The following is a 20,564-nucleotide window of genomic DNA, read 5'->3' on the forward strand; positions in this document are numbered from 1 at the left end:
AAGAAGTAAGTGGGAATGTGAACCCCTAGCCCTCCTGTGATATGATCTACCCCTTCCCCCCTTAGACATAAGCTCCTTGAGGGCGGAGCAAAGGCCCTCTCTCTTTCATCCTTTCATCTTCATCATCTGAAAGTGTTACTAGGTGTGCCATATATGTTCAGTGGATGGAATAAAGGGATCTGAAATGTTGGGGGGAAGATTTTTGGCCATCCTGCACATTCACAGGTCAGATTAGACAAGAGCCTGGCTGGGGTAGAGGCAAATGTCCAGCTCTACCTTTTAGGTCCAGGCTCTGATATGGAAGAAATGCCCAGGGTTCTACTCCCAGGAACACACAAGCTGTGACAGGTACTGGGCCGTGTGACTGACCTGGGCTGTCAAATCAACCCATGCACAAAGGCCATGTTACAGAGGTGGGTACTACACCCTATTCTTATTAGACAAGGATACTGAGACCCAGGAGTTACTGACTTGGCTAAGGCCAGGTATTGTAGTTTGCTACCTGCCAGAATATGATATACCAGAAACAGAACAGCTGTTTATTATTATTATTATTGTTTCATTTTTAAATACCAAAAAACACTAAACAAAAGCAAACATTCTTATTTTGATCATTCCGTTCTACATATATAATCAGTAATTCACAATATCATCACATAGTTGCATATTCATCATCATGATCATTTCTGAGAACATTTGCATCTATTCAGAAGAAGAAGTAAAACTAAAACAGAAAAAATATGCATATATACCACAACCCTTACCCCTCCCTTTCATTGATCACTAGCATTTCAGAACAGCTTTTAAAATGGGGTATTTTATAAGTTGCAAGTTTGCAGTTGTAAGGCCATGAAGGTGTCCCAATTAAAGCAAGTCTATAAAAATGTTCAAATTAAGGCACCAGCAAGAGGTTACCTTCCCTCAAGAAAGGCTGATACAGTTCAGGGTTTCTCTCTCAACTGGAAAGGCACATGGTGAATATGGCGATGTCAGCTAGCTTTCTCTCCAAGCTTCCTTTTTCATGAAGCTCCCCCGGGGGTGTATTCCTTCTTCATCTCTGAAGGTCTCTGGCTGCCTGGACTCTCTGCTCCATGGTTCTTTCCAAAATGCTTCTAAGACCCACGTGGAATGGGTGGAGTCACATCTCCCTCTAAACCAAGGTTAATATCCATAATTGGTATGTCAAAGCTCCACATAGATAATCTACTCAAAGAATACCAGCCTGCATTATTGAATATGGATTAAAATAAACATTGCTGGGCGGGCCGCGGTGGCTCAGCGGGCAAAGTGCTTGCCTGCTATGCCGGAGGACCTCGGTTCGATTCCCGGCCCCAGCCCATGTAACAAAAACAAAGAGAAACAAAATACAATAAAACAAGAAAATGTTTAAAAGATGTTTCCCTTTCTTCCTTCCTTCCTTCCTTCTATCCTTCCTTCCTTCTCTCTGTCTTTCCTTTAAAAAAAAATAAATAAATAAACATTGCTCCCACAAGATTTGATTAGGATTAAGCCATGTCTTTTCTTGGGTGCATAATCCTTTCAAACCAACACACCAGGACTCAAAAATATTGGCCACATTGTACCACAACCCAGCCTCTCTGACCCTAAAGCACATGCCTTTCCACTGGACAAAATTAATGCACTGGGCTCCTGGGAGTCAAGCATGTCTTTTGGGGACCACAGATGAGGCGACTGATGCTGCTCTCGTCCTCTTCCTCCAGCCCCATGGCAGAGAGGGAGTCAGAGAAGAAGCTAGAATAGGTGCTTTGAGATCCTGGAAGACAGAAAATTCCCTGGTCATAAATGGACACAGAGCAGAGAAGTGACTTTGGGAGGTGCTTCCTTGCTTGGGGGGAAGGAGATAAGACAGGTGGCTGAACAGGGACTGCTGGGGGAGCAATAGGGAAGAGATGAATAATATTAGTGGACGGGATTTATAGAACCCTTATGCTCATGTTCACAAGCTACCAGGTTCCCATGAGGCTCTCCTACATGAAGGCAGGGGAATGGATGACTAGGAAAAAGAAATACAAAAAACCCTAAAACCATCCAGCTAGGCCCTAAATGAATTCCTGATCAACAGAATCCTGAGCGATGGCAGTTGCTTTAAACCAGAATGTTTGGGGATAGTTTGGGGCATGGCAGTAGATTACTGAAACATGGAGAAGCTGAGGCTATTCTAAAGATGAAGGCATGAATCCCATATCAGAGGAACTGACAATGTTAAGAGCCTACAGTCCAAAGGCATATGCATGTGTGTGTCTGCGTGGTTGGGTTAGCATCTGTGTTCACACGGACATGAACATACCCCTACTTTCTACCAGCAATGATGGTACTTGTACTGAGCACTGGCAATGCTACAGTATGACAAAGATAGAACCAAAACCGAGACTGTTTTCTCCACGGAATTTATATTTATATGCCTACCTAAAGGCAGTGAGGCACACTTCAGGAAAGTACTAAAGAAAGAATAGAATTTTAAAAAAGAGGAGTCCAGGCTTCAAGTCCTCATTCTTTTGCTTACAAACTGTGTGACTCTGGCAAATCATTTAATCCTGTTTCTCAGTTTCCTTACTAACAAATGATGTATAATAATAGGCTCTAAAGCATAAGGCTGCAATGAAGAGCAAATGATATAGCCTAAAAGTATTGGAAAAACTGTAAAACATTATACAAAGACTGCTATTTATTTTTCACTTGGGAATTGTAATTTAACTAGAACTACTATTTATTTTTCACTTGGGAATTGTAATTTACTAGAGTTGCAGTGATTGTAATACCTGAATTTTAAGTTTAATGTGCAGCTAGTTTAGCTGTCTCATTTTATTCTAGTATCTATACGTTTAACTATGAAATTTAAAATGCAAAAAAAAGGTTTCCTTTTGAATAAGAGGGATCTGGAAAAGTAAAAAAAAAGTTTCATCTTGGCCTTGCTTTTTGTCAGTTCCAAATATTCTGTTCTTATAATGATATGACATAAGTTTTTAAGGGAAAAGAATCCATCACCACATTCCATAATCCGACTTGTAACATTTTCCATTTTCTCTATCAATCTTGTGAGAATCCATGCTACATCTGGGAGGTGGATAAACAATCTTCTCCGAAAATAGAGACAGTTGTATTTCCAGAAACCTCCTTGCACCCCTGTACCACCTAGTGGCTCTACCAGGAGAGGCCAGCAGCCCCAAGGACATCCAAGATACAAGGAACAGTTTCCTCTCAGCCCTGGTTGCTACTCTAGTCTGCCTCCATCAGAGTTCCAGAGTCTGGTCTGCCCTCAGCTGTATCCAAGAATTCTCTCCTCTCAAGTCACCTACATTTTCAACAGGAAAACCACCGAAGTGTTACTGTGGTTTTTTCCTCAGTGCATTATATCAGAAGGCACATAATGTAAATTTGTTCCATTACTGATGGTAGTAACTTTTATTAGTTGGTGAAGATGGTTTCTGTTAGGTTTTTCTATTCCAAAGTTGAACATAATTATTTTGTACCTATTAAGAAATATTTAATATTAGTGTGCATTCTACTCCAAAGTAGAATTTTCTATATGTCTTATTAATTGATTTTTTATCAGTATGGACTTTTGGATTCCTGTTTTGTTCAGTGGATTACAATCTATTACTACAGTTATTCCTGTTGATGCTAAGAATGTCTCAGATCAGCCCAGTAGAAACGTTTTTAACTGGCTCCTGTCTCTTGATTTTTAATAAAATATTCAGTGGTTTTATTATGAAAATATTGTGAATACGTATGTGTTTATATTCACTCACACAATATTGTGGTATTACAGAAAATTTCTTGAGCTTTATGTAATTTCAGCTCTACAAACTACATTTTTTAAAACTTTTTACAACTCAAAATTTCCCCTTTTAGCTAATATCAATTGTAAAATTCAGTGGTGTTAATTACAGAAATCAAAATCTCAGGGCTAGGAATGCTAATTGCTATTGGTATTATAGAGTTATAGTGGTGTTAATTTCAGAAATCAAAATCTCAGAACTAGGAATGTTTATTGCTATTGGTACTATAGATTTTTCATTTCTGGAAAAACCACTGTGCTGGTTTGAAACTGTTATGTACCCCAGAAAAGCCAAGTTCTTTTAATACTAATCCAATCTTGTAGGAACAGATCTATTGTTTGGGATGGGATCTTTTGATTAGATTGTTTCCATAGGGATGTGACATACCCACTTGTGGGTGGGAACTTCTTATCAGATCATTTCCTTGGAGATGTGAGCTCACTCATTCAAAGTGTCTTAATTAGTTTATTGGAGTCCTTAAAATAACTGATACAGAGAGCAGACACCTGAGCACAGATGTTTGCAGATGCTTGGAGAACGGATATGGAGAGCAGAGAAATGAAACTAAGATATGGGTGTCTGGAGATACAGAAGACTCCAGAAGCCCCAGGAGGTACTAGAAACTGAGAGAGCCATTAGAAACCAGAAACCGGGAGGGAAAGACAGCAGATGTCACCATGTGCCTTCTCATGTGATAGAGGAACCTTGAACAGAAAATCAGCCTTTCTCCCATGAAGTTATCTTCTTGTTGGGTACCTTAATTTGGACGTTTTCATGGCCTTAGAATTGTAACTTGTAACTTAATAAATCCCCTTTATAAAAGCCAATCCATTTCTGACATATTGCATTCCAACACCTTTAGCGAACCGAAACAACCATATGTGGAAAAAATATGAACCTCCAACCTTATCTCACTCCATAAACAAACATTAAATTCAGATGGATTATAGACCTAAAGTTAAAGATGAATCATGAACCTTCTATTCATAAAAGAAAATATGTATATAGATTTCATAAAATTGAAAAATATTTCGTGCATCAAAAGACACTGTTAAGAAAATAATAAACAAGTCACTGATTTTATACACAAATACACACAAACACACAAGGACTAATATATTTTAGAATATATAAATCAAACATATGTATCAAGAATATTAAATATATAAATAATTCCTACAAATCAACAATAAAAGGGCAACCCACCCAATTTTTTAAAATAAGCAAAAGTCTTGAATAAACTAATACATAAAATAATGTATAGGATTGGCCAATAGACACATTGAAAGACACATAACATCATTTGCATACGGGAAATATAATAAGATGCCATTTCATGTTCATTAGAATGGCTAAAATAAAAAAGACAATCCAAATTTTGTTGAGGATGTGGAATAACTGGAATTCTCATATATTGCTGTAAGAATGTAAAATGGTATAGCCACTTTGAAAAACTGCTCGATAGTTACTTTATAAAGGTAAATATATATCTGCCCTATGGTGCAGCAAATCTGTTCCTGGAATTTACTCTAAAATAAAAACAACATGTACTCACAAAATATTTCCACCAGAATGTTCATAAAGCATTGAAAAGAACTCAAATGTCCATTAACAGAAGAATACATAAAACATTTCCTGGGACATCCTTATAATCAATTTACTCAGCAAATTACTAGTACATACAACATGAATGAATTCCAAAAGCATTCTGTTGAGTCAAAAAAAGCCAGACACATGAGAATAATATACCTGTATGTTTCAATTTGTATGAAACCTAAGAACAGGCAAAACTGCTCTATGATGATAGAAATCAGTAGAAAGGTTTTCTGGGGATAGAGGTGTAAGGAAGGTTGATGGTAAAGGGACACGAAGGAACTTTTTGAGATAGTGAAATCTTCTATATCTTTACTAAGGTAGTGCTTACATGGTTCTTTACACTTGTTAAGTCTCATCAAACTGAACAGGTAAGATCTATGCCTCCTAATTTATGTAAATAAACTTAATTTTTTTAAAAAAAGATTGTAAAGTATTGCCTTTAAAGAACTTACAGAAAGGAAAACTGTGATGAGAATTCTAAACATAATAAAACTGTCATTCATGTATGAAGACAGAACATTTTTAACACCTGGAAAAGAACTTGTGGAATGTATTTCCTATGAGTCATTTTGAAGTTCCTGTCAAAGCCCAAATTTGAACTATATCTCTCAGGGACCATTCAGGTAAAGCGAAACCACTCTCTGCATAGAGCTCTCTTTTTGTATAAACCATATGTGCCCAAATTTCAGTTATCAGGGTTTAGTTTACTAACACCACTCTCCAACAACATTTTTCAAAGTTCAGTTACTACGTGCCTAAGTTTACCAGGGCTGCTATGACAAATACCACCCACTGCTTGGCTTTACAACAGGAATTGATTGTTCAGTTTTGGAAGTTAGAAGTTCTAAGTCAAGGTCTTGATATATCACATTTTCTTCTGTAGCCTGTAACGTTCTGGTGTTGGCTTGAGGTTCCGTGGCTTGCATCTCTGCCTCTATCACATGGTGATCTCTCTCTTCTTGTTCGCCTCCTGTGGCTTTCTCTGACTTCTGGCTTCTGGTGACTTCTGACTTCTACTGACTTACTTTGTCTAAGTTTTCTTTGCTTATAAGGACTGCATCATATGGATTAAGGCCCACCATGATTCAATTGGGCCTCAATTAAATAGAATCTTTGAAGATCTTGTTAACAAATGAGTTCCCACTTAAATTATTAATATCACCTTCAAAAGTCCTCTTTACAAATGCATTCACACCTGCAGGGACATGGATTAAGACTTGAATGTTTCTCTTGTGGGGTACATGATTTAATCCCTAACACCCCAGCATATCAATTGAGTAATTACCCAAAGTCCAGATTTTCCTAACTCTTCAGTCCATGCATCATGGTGTAAATAACAGATAAACCTCACGATGTATCAGTCATGTTACTTCTTTCAAAGTCTGTCAGTTATTGGACATTACACACCTGATATGCAGTTCACACACAGACAGCAAATCATATTAATTATGTTGCCTCCTTGTTTCCCAGTGATAAAGCCACACGGCATTTGACAAAACTAGATAATCACAAGATGGAATTGGCCATTAATAGTCTGACAAAAAATTTAAATATGACAGAACAATTACAATTTTCCCCAATTGATTGTTACTATTATTTTTCACAATTTCAGCATGCATGGTTATTTTTATTGTCTGGCATTACCATGCAAAGAGGTTTAATATAGGGAATTCAGGTTTCATATAACCAACAGGAGAGCTCAGGATAAAGGTCATAGAATCCTCCACAGATAACCACCAACTGAAGCACCAAAGATAGTTCTCATGAGCTTGTCTGGGAAGCTGTTGTGATTTTCAAGCGTCTCAGAGACACTCCCAATAGCATCTCCATATGCCACAGCAAAGCAGGTGTTTCTTGAGAACTTATTAAGAAGCTCCTGTGAATCTCACTTCTATGTATCTGGTACAACAGCCTGCAGAGTATAATAGACTCTTCTCTTATACTTCCTGAATCTTGTGCATGTGCCTCTCATTGGCAAACTTTAATCCTGAACCGTTTAGGGAAGGGAATTCTGGGACATTGTTTTCTGGCTTCTTTTCTATAATACGAAGTAAATCTTAAAGTAGCTTGGTATTATGGTAGGCAGAATAATGGCCACCCAAGATGTCCATACCCTATTTCTTAGAAGCTGTGAATATATTATTACCTTACATATGAAAAAAAAAACTTTGAAGATGGAATTAATGACATCATAAAATATGGAAATTATCCTGGATTATCTGGGTGATTACATGAACCCTTAAAAGTTGAAAAGGGAAGTAGAAAAGTGAGTTTGAGATGCAGGAAGGATTCAGATTATTAGAGCGACTGTGATCTACCATTGCTGGCTATAAAGATGGAGGAAGGGGGCTACAAGCCAAGTCATGGTGGCTTCTAGGAGCTGGGTATGGCCTTTTAGCTAACAACCAACAAGGAAATGGGGACCTCAGTACTATAATCACAGCTACCTGAATTTGCAGGGAAACAATTCTCCCTTAGAGTCTCTAGAATGCAGTACAATTCTGCTGACACCGTGAATTTTGCATAATGGGAAACATGTCAGCCTTCAGATCTACAGAATGGTAAGATAATAAATTTGCATTGTTCAAACCACTAGGTTTATCAGAATTTCTTACAGGGGAAATAGAAAACTAATTCAATGGTCATGCTGAGTTGATAACAGGCTCCAGAAAAACTAAGATGATACATGGGGAATACGGCAAAAAGACTAACAGTAAGGAATGAATCCATTGAAATGTAGAGCAAAAACTGAAATGTATGTGGGGACTATGATTACAAGTAAAACAATATAAATTCTTGAAATCCTGATAATGTAAAAGTGATGTATCTAAACTGGCTGGGAAGAGAACTAGAGTAAAATGGCTATAACTGAGTACAAATTATATTATTTAAATTTGATAAAGTAACATGCATATCCATATGTTTGGGAGTAGTAGAAAGATGGAAGAAAAAGGCAGAAAAAGTGGAAATATGCTAATTCCATGATTGTTCATTGTGGGCAATGAATACTAGCTAAATTAACAGAGAATTAAGTGTGCTGCTGATAAGTAATGAATGAGTACTAGATTAAAAATGTAACATTTCCAAAGCATCAGAGGAAAAACACACAAAAAAAGCAAAGAAAATATTTTAAAGACAATAAATACAGAAAGTGTAGCATAAAATGAAAAAACTAAGTCCATAAATGCCCACATTCCAATAAATAAAATCATCTAATCACATTATTGAAAGATAAAAGCTTTCAGTTCAGATAAAATAGCAAAATACAACATATCTAAAACAAAGCGACCGTGGTAGTTGGGTTCAGGTGTCAACTTCCCCAGGTGATGGTACCTCGTTCTGTTGCTGTGGATTTGAATCATTTGCTCGTGAAACTCATTATGGCTGATTACATCTGCAGTCTCTAAGGGGAGTGCCTTCCACAATGAGTGAGGTTTAATTTAATTCATTGGAAGCTTAAAAAAGAGAGCTCAACGCAGCACAGCCCAAGCAGCTCAGCATACCTTCTCACAGCCCTCGCAGCTCAGCCCAGATGTTTGGAACCCGGAAGCCAGGAGAGAAGGCCAGCAGACATCGCTATTTACCTTCCCATGTAACAGAGAACCTTAGATGACTGTTAGCTGCCATTCCTCTGAAGAACTATAATTTTAACTAAATAAAAGCCAATCCATCTCTGGTGTGTTGCATTCTGGCTACTTTGGCAGACTGGAACAGTGACTGAGAAACATTGATGCAATGATGGCAGAAGTTACACTATGCAAATAGAAACAATAAAAGCAAGGTTCGAAATTTTAATATAAGGCAAAATTGAACTTAGGGAAAAGGACATTAAAATAAAGATCTAAAAAGTATGAAACGCTAAGGGCCAAGTAATACAGGATTGAAAATATTAGTAGTGTGGGGTTTCAATGCATCCCTTTCAGTCCATGATAGAGCTAAGTGGGAAAAAAAAAATTAAACACTTAGAAGACTTCCGTAGATTGTCATGGCCCATCTGTTTACCATTGTCACCTCATTTTCTCATCTAGAAAATGTGCAGGCTAACGAGTAAGCCTTGCTTCTTCAGGACGTCCTGGACATGAAGTTTCTGTGGGGCGTGGGGGGGGGGCGAGTGGGCAGGAATCTTGTTTATTTACTTTACTAACAGATCCTTTATGCATACATGTTCCCAGTTAAGCAACTCTAAGAGAAAAATAACTCTCTTGAAAAAGGGCTTACATGGAAGGAGTCTGAATGGCCATGCTTTGAACATGCTTACCCCGGACCAATAGCTATGACAAGAGGGCTGTGGTATTATAAATTGTCCAGCCTAATTTAGTGGTGCATTCCCTGCAGACATGAAAGAGACATCATTTTGATACTATCATCATGACCATATGAAGTAGGCATTTCCAAAGGAGCAAGAATAAAGGGGATGGGAAGGTGTACTGCAAGCTTACCTAGTTTCCAGAGTCACCTACACCAGCTGAATTCTTTATTTAGAGGTAAAAGAGTAAGCACCATTTGTGCAAGTCATGCTCTCAAAAGAATGAAGCTGTTCTATAATCATGAGTTCACTCAAAAGAGCAATGGTGAAAGCAATACTTATTATTCTATTGATTAAAATGTGCCCTTATCTGGTATCATTTTTCTTTTCGCATGGGCAAGAACCAGGAATCGAACCTGGGTCTCCAGCGTGGCAGGTGAGAATTCTGCCACTGAGCCACCGTCGTACCCCCCTATTTGGTATCTTTTAAAAATCCAATTGTTCTCTACTCTGCCTTTTAAGATCTCCCAATCGAGTAACTTTTCATGTAAAATCAGAATTATTTTTCTATCAAGTACTTAAAAGAAAAAGACACTAGACTATACCCTGAGGGGGGTTGGTGGTCAGGAATATCAGGATCTTTACTTGCACATTCGTACACCCTTGAAAACCTGGTGATTTGTCTCCCATTTTTGGATTGATGCATTTTGGCAGCCTAGTATTGCCCTTAGAAATGATCAACACAATCCTAAAACATGGCAAACATTTGAGATAACACTCTGGGGTTTAAGCTAGTCTTCTGTGAGATGTGGTTTCTCCTTGCATTTAAGAGCTACTATTTTTCTTGGCCTCAAAGAAAATAAAAAATCATATTTTAGAGGCATAAACAACCTAAATAAAGTCAAAGCACTCAGTTTTTCTATATTTAAAAGCCCTGCATTTCTATGCTTCCATAAACAATTGCCAACAAACCCTTCAGTTAGGTGGCCATGTTTGTGAGCAAAGTAAAGCAAAGCAGCAACTTAGAGCATTTAGCACGAATCCTTATATAACAAATTAAGCTAGATATGCACATTGTTTCAGTGAAAAGCTGCTTTATGTGATTTTTCTGATAAGAAGTCCATTATGAACAGAGAAAAATACTAAAGTCATAGAAACTGCTAATAGTTTTTGAAATAAAATTAACTCTTATCAGACATCCAAAAGAAACCACTGCAAGACCATGATAAATCATAACCTTCCAACAGCAGATCCCTAGGCTCACAGAAAAAATAGGATGGATACCTTGAATGTACTCTACGGAAATACATTTATGATGGACAGTTTCGATACAAAACACATGCATTCATTCTGTTGTGATGAGACCTGTTATCTTATTAAAGCAGCTCAATGGCAAAAGGAGCTTTATGATTTGACTAGGACATTAGTAAGAAGTGAGGACAAGAGCACTGTGTGTCACCAGGGTACTGATGAAGGAGGACTCTCAGGCATTCAAATGACTTTAAAATTTACTGCCTAATAATCTCATGGAAGCTTACAACATTGGGCCTGGAAGGGAGTTTAGAAGTCCTTAAATCCAAGGCTCAGAAGTTGTAGATTAGTTCCATTAACAAAAGTAGAAGGTGAAAGTTACTAACAATGTGTAAGAAGTTGTAGGCACTTGTGAGGAGATAACTATCAGTCCAAGTGAATGTGTTTGGAGGATGGTTATGGGTTTCTGTGCTTTGATACCTTGCTGTTATGTAAGGAAAAGTGCAGAGTTGCCTTATGTACCTTGGGGCCCAGGCCACCAATGTCATGCTCATCGCATTTCCAATCTACATAAGGTCTGTGTGAAAGGATCCTTAGAATTAAATGGCGGACTTTTCTGGATGGGTTCTCATTTTACATGTGGACCTTTTTATGGTCTCCTTATCTGTTTGGGTGAAAAAACTGCATTCGAAATACCACTGCTTTTCTGACTCCCCCCTCTTTTAGTTTATTTTCATTTTGCTTTCCCTCTAGTTTTGTTTATTTTGAAAATTCCAGTTTGTCATACCTTGGTCAAAAAGAACAAAGACATAAGAAAGTTCTTTTTTCTTCTTGTTGTTTATTTCCAAGCCAGAATAAAGTGTGTATAGGTTACTCTTGAAGAGGGATATAATAAGAAAAGTAAATCTTTTCTTATGTTTATGTGTTTGGGGTCCACACACATATAAAAAAAAAGTAAAAGAAAAGTATAATAATAAGAAAAGTAAAAAGAGAGAAATGCCCAGGGGAAGGCTGAAACTCAGAGTGAAAGAAGAGAGGCCCACATCTCCAACCTCTCCCGTGGGCTTGGAGAAATTGCTTCAGAAACTGGCTCCAACCTTGGAAAGTTTATGAAGGGAAGCAACTGTAGAATAGTGGTAAAAACAAAGGAAATAATAATGGATGGATTTAAGTTAGAGTGCTAACCAGGCCATATGATTTCAGGTAAGCCATCTGACTTCTCTACCACAGCTTCCCCATTTGTAAAATACAGATAATATTGCCTAACTTGAAAATATATTTACATGTATTAAATAAAAGAATGCATACGAAAGTAATGTGTAGGCAATAGACATTTAATAGATGTTATTATTATCATCGTTATTTGAGCGTGGGTTAAACAGCATTTCCCCAAAGCATCTTATATTAGTTTCTTGGACAGATTGTTCTTGACACAGAAATGTTTATGTGTTTGGGGTCCATACATATATTTTTAGCAATCAGCTTTGGACTAGCAATCAGCTTTGGACATCAGTCTTTCATCTGATTTTTGTCATAGAGGGAGGCCTCTCCTATCAGAAACCATAACTTTCTGCGTTCACTATCATTAGTGGCTACTCTAGAAGTATTCACACTGTGAATGACATGCCTGATATCTGTCACAAATCTAATCTAAACTACCCAGTTGAGCTGGAACTAAATTACCTTTTCACAAAATGAATCATAATCCTTACTAATACACTTTGAATGTTGTTCATTATGCTTGTAATTGTGGCTGATTCATTTATTGAACTATTTCCATCTAATTGGACACACTCTAAACAAGCCGACCTGTGGTAAATGCTCCTTACCAATCTAGTACCCTAATAGTGAGCTTGGGTGTATTTCAATGCCAGGAAAGTTTAAGCTCTAATAATCTTGTGGTCCTTTGTGTAAATCCCATGTGAACATTTTCTCTCATTTTTCTACTTTGTGAAAATCTGATTTTGAGTTAGTTCAGGTGGGAAGTTTATTTTCTGCTTGTGAGGAATTGGATTTCAATTTCAAATCTGCTCCAAAATGAAATGGCATTTAATAATCACATATTACTTCCTATTATGGGCCCATCAAAAGCACAACTTTCTACTACTGATAACCATTTGCAAAGAAGGAAAGGAATGAAAAATATGGATTTGCAGTTCAGAATAAGAAAAATGTCCAAAAGAGATTTCCATGAAATCTTCCTGTATCAATAAAAACATCAACCTCAATTCAGGGAACATAACTGGCTTCGTGAACTGAAAATATTACTTTACCTGGCTAAGCCCCACTTTCCTCAACTGCAAAATGAGAGTGGGAGCAGATCAGGGGTTCTGACTTCTATTACTTCTATTTCTGTTGTGGAGAAGTTTACACCAGTCTCATTCCTTTGTCGGTCATCTTCCCCTCTCCCATGGTTGCTTTAAAGATATTTTTTCCTTTGTGGTTGGTCAGTAGTTGAATTACTATCTAAGAGTAATTTCTGATTTATTTATCTTATTGTGATTCATTATATTTACAGGGCCTGAGGATTCATGATCACCAATTCCAGAAAAGTAGTTGAATATTGCTTCACCCTATTCCCTCTATTTTTTCTTCCTTCGATGTGTTTGGGGATGTGTTATTCTACCCTCCATGTGTCCTAAGCTCTCATTTACATTTTCTATCTCTGTATTTCTCTAAAATAAAATCTGGGTAATCTTTGCACATGTATCTCCTAGTTCACTAATTTGAAACAGATTATATAAGATGTACCCAATACATTGTGATTTTAATTTCAAAGGCCATATTATTCATTTCTAGAAATTCTATTTGGTTCTTTTCAAATATACCCACCTCTTTTCTTTTTTCATATTGCCTTGTTTCTTATGGTTTTGATTCCAACTTGATCTTTAACTATTATAAACATATTTATTTATAGTCTTTCAGGTTATTCTAAAAACTACTAAGTGGTTGGGGAAGTGAGGTAAAACAATGAAGACTCCATTTTGCTGTATCTGCTGATTCACACTCATGGTAGATTGTTTCCTCCTGTGTTCTAAAAATTTGGATTGTGAGTCAAACTTTCTGTAAAGCTTTGTATGGGAAATTGTGGGTTTTCTTGGCTGGAGGCATATCTCTTCAGGATGGTTTCATGTTTGCTGGTCCCTGGTGCCTTAGGTTTCCAGGTCTATTATAACAAATACCAAAGACTGGATGGTTTAAACGACAGAATTTATTATCGTTCAGTTTTGGAGACTAGAAGTTCAGAATCAAGGTATGTGCAGGTCATCCTTTCTTTAAAGTCTGTAGTGTCCTGGCGGTGGCTTGGTGCAATCCTTAACTCAACCTCTGCCTCCATCACATGGTGACCTGTCTCCTTTTGTCTCCTCCTCACTCTTCCTGCTTAATCCAGTTAAATTGGAGTAAGGCCCACTCGGACTCAGTTGGCCTCATCTTAATAAGATCTTAGAAGAACTTATTTAAAAATGAATATACACCTACAGGCCCCAGGGTTAGGACTGGAACATGACTTATTGGGGTACATGATTCAATCCACAAGACAGGGATAGTGTCAGCTTACCACCAATTTTATGCTAGTTTCTTGGCTTGGGGTCTCCTGTATCACACCAGTAGAATGTAGTTAACAAAAATCTAAATGTATGCACACCTAGGGTTTTGAATTTTTAAGAATGGTGTTTTGAAACCCTTTCTACCAGAGACATGAAGAGACAAAATTTCTGTTTCATCGTATCCCTGGGCTTTAGGGGAGGTTTGTTTCATATTGTTTTGTATATTTTCCTTCTTTATTTTCTATAGTCCATGTTTAGTTGAAGGTGTACCTCTTCGAGTGTCCTGGCTTTAAATAAGCATCTTACTTCACATCTCACCTGTCCTCAGATGGATGTTGAAACCCCAACACATAGATTATTGACTGATGCTCACAACTCATCACTCCAGTCCCTTTCATCATCAGAACATTAACTCATGTAATTCATGCTCTGAGTTTCAGATTTCCCTCCTTTCTGACACCAGAGGATTTCCATGAGCTCAATTATGTACGTGAGAGAATTTTTTTTCTACCAAATGTTCACTACAAGAGCATTTTCAATTTTTTTATCAGTCATTTTGCTGAGATCAGCAGACTAATTTTCTACTTGGATGTGTGTCTTTCACAATAGATTAAGAACCTCTCTGAGAAATAGATTTAAGATTTCGTGGAGGGGCTGCAAGGGTAGCTCAGTGGTAGAATTCTTACCTGCTCTGCAGGAGATCCAGGTTCGATTCCTGGCTGGATGCACTTCCCAAAACAAGCAAACAAACAAAGAAAAACAAGCAAACAAAAATTCAACAAGTGATGCTGAAATAACAGGACACTCACATGGGAAAAGAATGCAATGTGACCCCTGCCATACAGCATACAAAATAAAAGAGATTTCATGGAGGGTATAACAGGGACATTCTAGGCCATGAGAACACAATGTTCAAAAGCATGAAATTAAAGTTTATGCCATGTTCCGAATCTTCCAGTGTAGTTTGTGTTTTGGTTATGTGAAGATAGGTAGAGGAAGCTATGAGAGGTGGCAATTATGACAGTCATTTTATGTGTAATAAGGAATTTGGGTTTATCTACCAAAAAATTAACATCGTTGAAAGGATTTCGGCCTTGTAATGCTGATTTGCATTAAAGACACATTTCTCCAATTGCTCTGGGGCAGGATTGAGTATGAGAGAAAACATGAGGTGGAAAGACCAGTGGCATTGCCATATATATATATAGTCTAGGAAAGAGGAATTTTTAGTCTGCCGAATTGGCAATACTACAATTTGACCTCTTGGTTTCTTAAGCACACAGAACACCTTATAGGAGAATATTTTGTCTATATATATACAACCAATACCCCTTGAAATTTAGATAAAACTTGGTGTGTGTATACATTCAATAAGTCAAGAATGACTACCAAATTGATTCAACAAAACAACTTGCTTTTCCACAGCCACAACACCAAGTCCTTCTGAATCATACTTATCATTGCAATTGCACAAGATGAAACTGAAGTTTAAAATAAGGAAAAGATAATGGCTTTCCTGAGGCAACCTAAGCCAGAAAAGTGGCTGTATGCTTGTCTGCAGGAATGCTGCTCCATTCTGGAGACCTTCAGCTCAGCGCTATAAACTATTCTGGCATACTGTGTCTCTAAGCAAATTGTTTGGATGGACATTTAGCAACCTCTATTACTTATTAAGGGTGCCAGTGTTCTCTTTCTCATCAAGGTACATGCAGACCTAAAGTAACATCCTCCCTTATGTAAAAACTCACTGTCTTCCCCAAGGATCCTACAATGAGTGATTTCTCTAGGAAAGATGCCGGCTATCAAGATCAGTGTGTTTTCTGAAATTCAGTCCCATTTATCCTCCAGTGAATACCTCTCAGCACACTCTCAGACTCACCTGTCTCAACCAATTCCCTTGGTTGTCTCATGGCCCAGAGATCTAGTAGTGTCTCAACGTGCTTTAAACTCTTAAAACAGCTACCAAAGACAGGTGGAGTCCACACTGGTCTGTTGAGAAGGAAAAAGGTTATATAAAAATATACCCAGGTGGGCTCAATATGACATTTTCTTTCAAATATTCCTCACTTGTGGTCTGCCAAACATTTCAAGAGTATTTTTCCTTTTTACCTTTTTTGGACAAGGCTCCTCTGAATAAATGAACTGTATTAAAAACACAATGAATAGGGATAAGATAAGCTGTTATAGTTAGTAAGTAGGAAAAACAAAACACTATTCATATATTGTTTATTCACCTAACAATGTTGTGATTACTTCAAAAAAATTCGCAAGGTCTCCTTATTTATCCCACTCATGACTTTAAGGTTCATCAACAATTCATCCCTTTTTTAAATGATTTAGAATGATGGTCATTTTGTTTTCTGTTATGGATACTGTGTCAAGAATAGGAAGTTTTCCTTTAGAATAAGTTACCAGCAGCGTTGAGCAGTGATTTTCCTGGAAGGAAGAACATAGCACACTTAGCTGGTTGTGATGATCATGGAGAAAAATCAAGTATCTCTGCATCACACTTATGGCAGGCTGTTTTCAGTGGCAGCAAAGAGTCATTACCTGCTAGCACAGAGGTTTGTTCAGCCTCTGATGAAGAGGTTGTTTTCTGTAAGTGCTATTCTTTGAGCCTATGTGTACCTCTCCTTTGTGTATTCATTCAGCAAATATGCATTAAACTCTTAACATTTACCAGCTCCATTTGGTGATTTGGAGCAAGAGCACTGGAGCTGGGCAGCCTGTGTTCAAGTTCTGTTTCAGGCAATTATTGCTCTCTGACTATGGGCAGTGTACTTAATCTCTGTCTTGTTCTTCTTATCTGTAAATTGGGACATGGCTGGGGTGGTAGTGAGGGAAGTTATTTGTGAGATTATGGACAATGCTTTAGAAATGTTTACAAACACTCCAACGGTGGTTATTATCACCAGATACTGTGCTAAGCATTGAGGATATGGCGGAGAGCAAGAAAGGTATGTTTCCTGCTCTCAGGGACCTAGCAGTCCATTTGGGGAACCAAATACCTAAAGAAGCAAAACAGTAAAGTAAGTGTGGTGAGTATTTTGAAGCTGGAAGTTCACGGATTATGGGAAACTCTATGAGGTGAACCTTACACATTCTTGGGTAGGTAAAAGAGACTTTTGAAGAAAGATGACATCAAGCTAAGATCTCCGAAGGATGATTAGAGTTAGAAGACCGTATGCATGCAGATAGGTGTGCATTTGTATAATTGGGGTAGGGAGTTCAAGCAGATAGAAGCTCATGTATCAAGATCTGAAGCAGAGGTAGAATAAGGTGCAAGGAAGAAATGAGCATGTTTGGCAGGGCTAAGCTGTAAAACTATTGGAGTGCTAAAGTCTTGTAAGGAAAAGGGCAGGGAATGAAATTGGAAAGGTAAAGGAACATGCAAGCTCTGATTAGCTAGCCTTTTAAGGGTTTTAACTTTTCCCTGGGAGCAGTGAGGAACCTCTGAAGCGTTCTAAGGAAGGAAATTATATGGCTTTTTGAGTCACCAAAATGGCATTCTGGTTGAATTGCAAAGGATTCATTCATCTATTCAACAAATATTTATTAAGTGTGTATTGTGTACCAGATACTATTCTAGGCCTTGGGAATACATTGGCAAACAAAGCAGGGGAAAAAAAAAAGCTTCAATCATTATAGGGTTAGATTGTGGGGATTGGGGGGAGTGAGGGTAAGCATAATAATTAAATAAATTATATAGTATGATAGAAGCACTGTGGGAATTATGAGTGCTGGGAAAGTCTTGGAATTTTATATGGGCCTCATTTGGGCATTTGAGCAAAGCCTTTTATATTTTAATTTTGTTTCTTATTTTAATGTGCTGCCCTTCAAAAACATGCAGAAACTAAAAATAAAAATTACATCTAGATGCCACCTATCACAAGGTTCTCTGCAGTTTATTGTCCCAAAGAATCCTGGAATTGAGCCACAGAGTATTAAATATAATGGTACTTTATGACAACAGGAAACTTAGTGGGAAAAAGATTGGATTTGGAATGTAGAAACCTGGTCTAGTTGGCAGGGCCTTGATTGAGTCTCCAGTTCCTCCCATTTAAAATGAGTGGGCTATCACCAATTTAGGTATAAGCATGTGGGCTTAGACTTTAATTAGCCAATCATTTAATTAAGCACCCATTATGTGCAAAGATTTCTAATAGAAAACAAGAGCAAGCAAGGTAAATTTCACCTTACTCTATGATGCCTAATTATTTTGCAAATGCAAAATGTGGTTTTCATAAAGGAATGGTGAGGATTGTCTCAAGCAAGTCTGTAAAATAAGATTAAACTGGTCTTTTTTTTGGCGGGGGGGATGGGAGGGGGAGAGACCCATTCTTTCCTGGCTACCAATTAATCCCTGACAAAAGTTTAACTGACAATTTATTAGTTACCAATTAAAATATTTGTTGATAATTACAGTGTTAACTAATAATTAGGGGGGTGGTCGATAATAGGTCAAGTTTTGAATACTCCTAACACATTTGCATTGTTGAAGGGAATAAAGGGGTGGAAGGTGATCCAAATAACATGTTTATATTTTGCATTTCCTGTCCTATCATTTCATTGCCCAGAAATGGAGAAAGTGTTATTTTTTAAGGTTGAGGGATGTTGTCCAACTGCACCTCAGCCCCTTTCCTATTGGTTTCACATTGCAACTGCCTTGGCACATTTTCTTTACAGAATATTGAAAATGAAAAGAAAAGAAGGAATAAAATGTATTAACCATTGTTCTAAAAGAAACATACCTGGCTGGAAAACAAAAACAATAACAAAAAATAAGAGCAGCAAAAGCACCTTGTCAACTTCTATTTTTCCCCAGCTTTAACTCAGATCCATAAATCATCACATTCCCTAGTATTAGTTACTCCGGTGACTTAGTGGATTCTGTGACGAGACCATCACAGCTGAGGCAGGTATCTTTGAAATCAGCCAAACATCAGAACTGATTTTATGCTGCCAGGTCTTGTGGAAAATCCAAACATTTAACAATACATGAGCCATCTCTAGCACAGTTTAACTTTTCTTTTTTTGGAGGGGAGAGCGGGGGTTGGAGAGGACTGCAAGAGAAAGGAACAGTGGTTATCTTTAACCAATGGTTGGAAATAGCTGCTGCTTCAGAGCTCAAATCACACTCACTTCAGAAACGCCATAGTATATAAGTGAGATAGCTATGGATCCTGACCTTTTTCCCAAAGGACCAGGTAATACCTCAGAGGAAGAGAAATCTTTATGTGTGCTATGACTTAAGGCCCCATTTTCAACATTTGTTCAAACATTTATTCTGAAGCAGCAGCCCTTTTAGAACAGGCTCTTTGCAGCTTTCAGTCTCACCTAGTCTTCCTAGAGGAAGATGGGGACCATCACTCGCTGTGGCTTTGTCAACTCTGGTCAGCCTGCTTCATTGCCCTGTTTGGATGCAGCAAATATAGGTTACTGGGGTGGCATCTCAATGAGAAGTTTTTCCGCTGGCAAAAAAAAAAAAAAAAAAAAAACAGCTGGGAATGATGTCGTATTCTACCAGGAAGAAGACAATGACAACATTCTTAGTAAGACGCTCTCCAGAACTGGCAAGAAACTTCATTCATGATTCTTTCCATATAGTCAACAAACTGTACTGAGTACCTGTTATTATCAGGCTTTGAGCTCAATCAATGCAAGTAATAGATAGGTAAATATTAAGCCATCACTGCCACCTAGGAGCTCATAGTCTAATGTGCAAGACAGACAAGCAAACAAACAATTGCAACACAGTATTGAAAGGATTCTTTTTACACTGATTACTCCAGTAATCACAACTTGCTGTGGAAATATGTTTAAAGGGGACCTAGCAAAGACCCAGCTGTCATTTGACAGGGTTTAGGGAAGGTTGCTCCAAATGTAAGGCCCTTTATTCATATTCGGGAGTCTCCTTGTCCTAGTGTCAGGGGAAGTCAGTTATTTAACTAATTATTTAAGCCAATATTTATTGTGCATTCTCTATAGTTTAAGCACTGTTTTAGGTATTAGGATAATGAACCAATTAAGAACAACAATATATGGTCTAGTGGGAACAGATAGACAATAAAAAGTACAAACAAGTATAAAAATCTATTAGAGGTGTCAAAGTGTTAAAGAAAA

The sequence above is a fragment of the Tamandua tetradactyla genome, chromosome X (genome assembly GCF_023851605.1).
Source record: "Tamandua tetradactyla isolate mTamTet1 chromosome X, mTamTet1.pri, whole genome shotgun sequence".
Taxonomy (NCBI): Eukaryota; Metazoa; Chordata; class Mammalia; order Pilosa; family Myrmecophagidae; genus Tamandua; species Tamandua tetradactyla.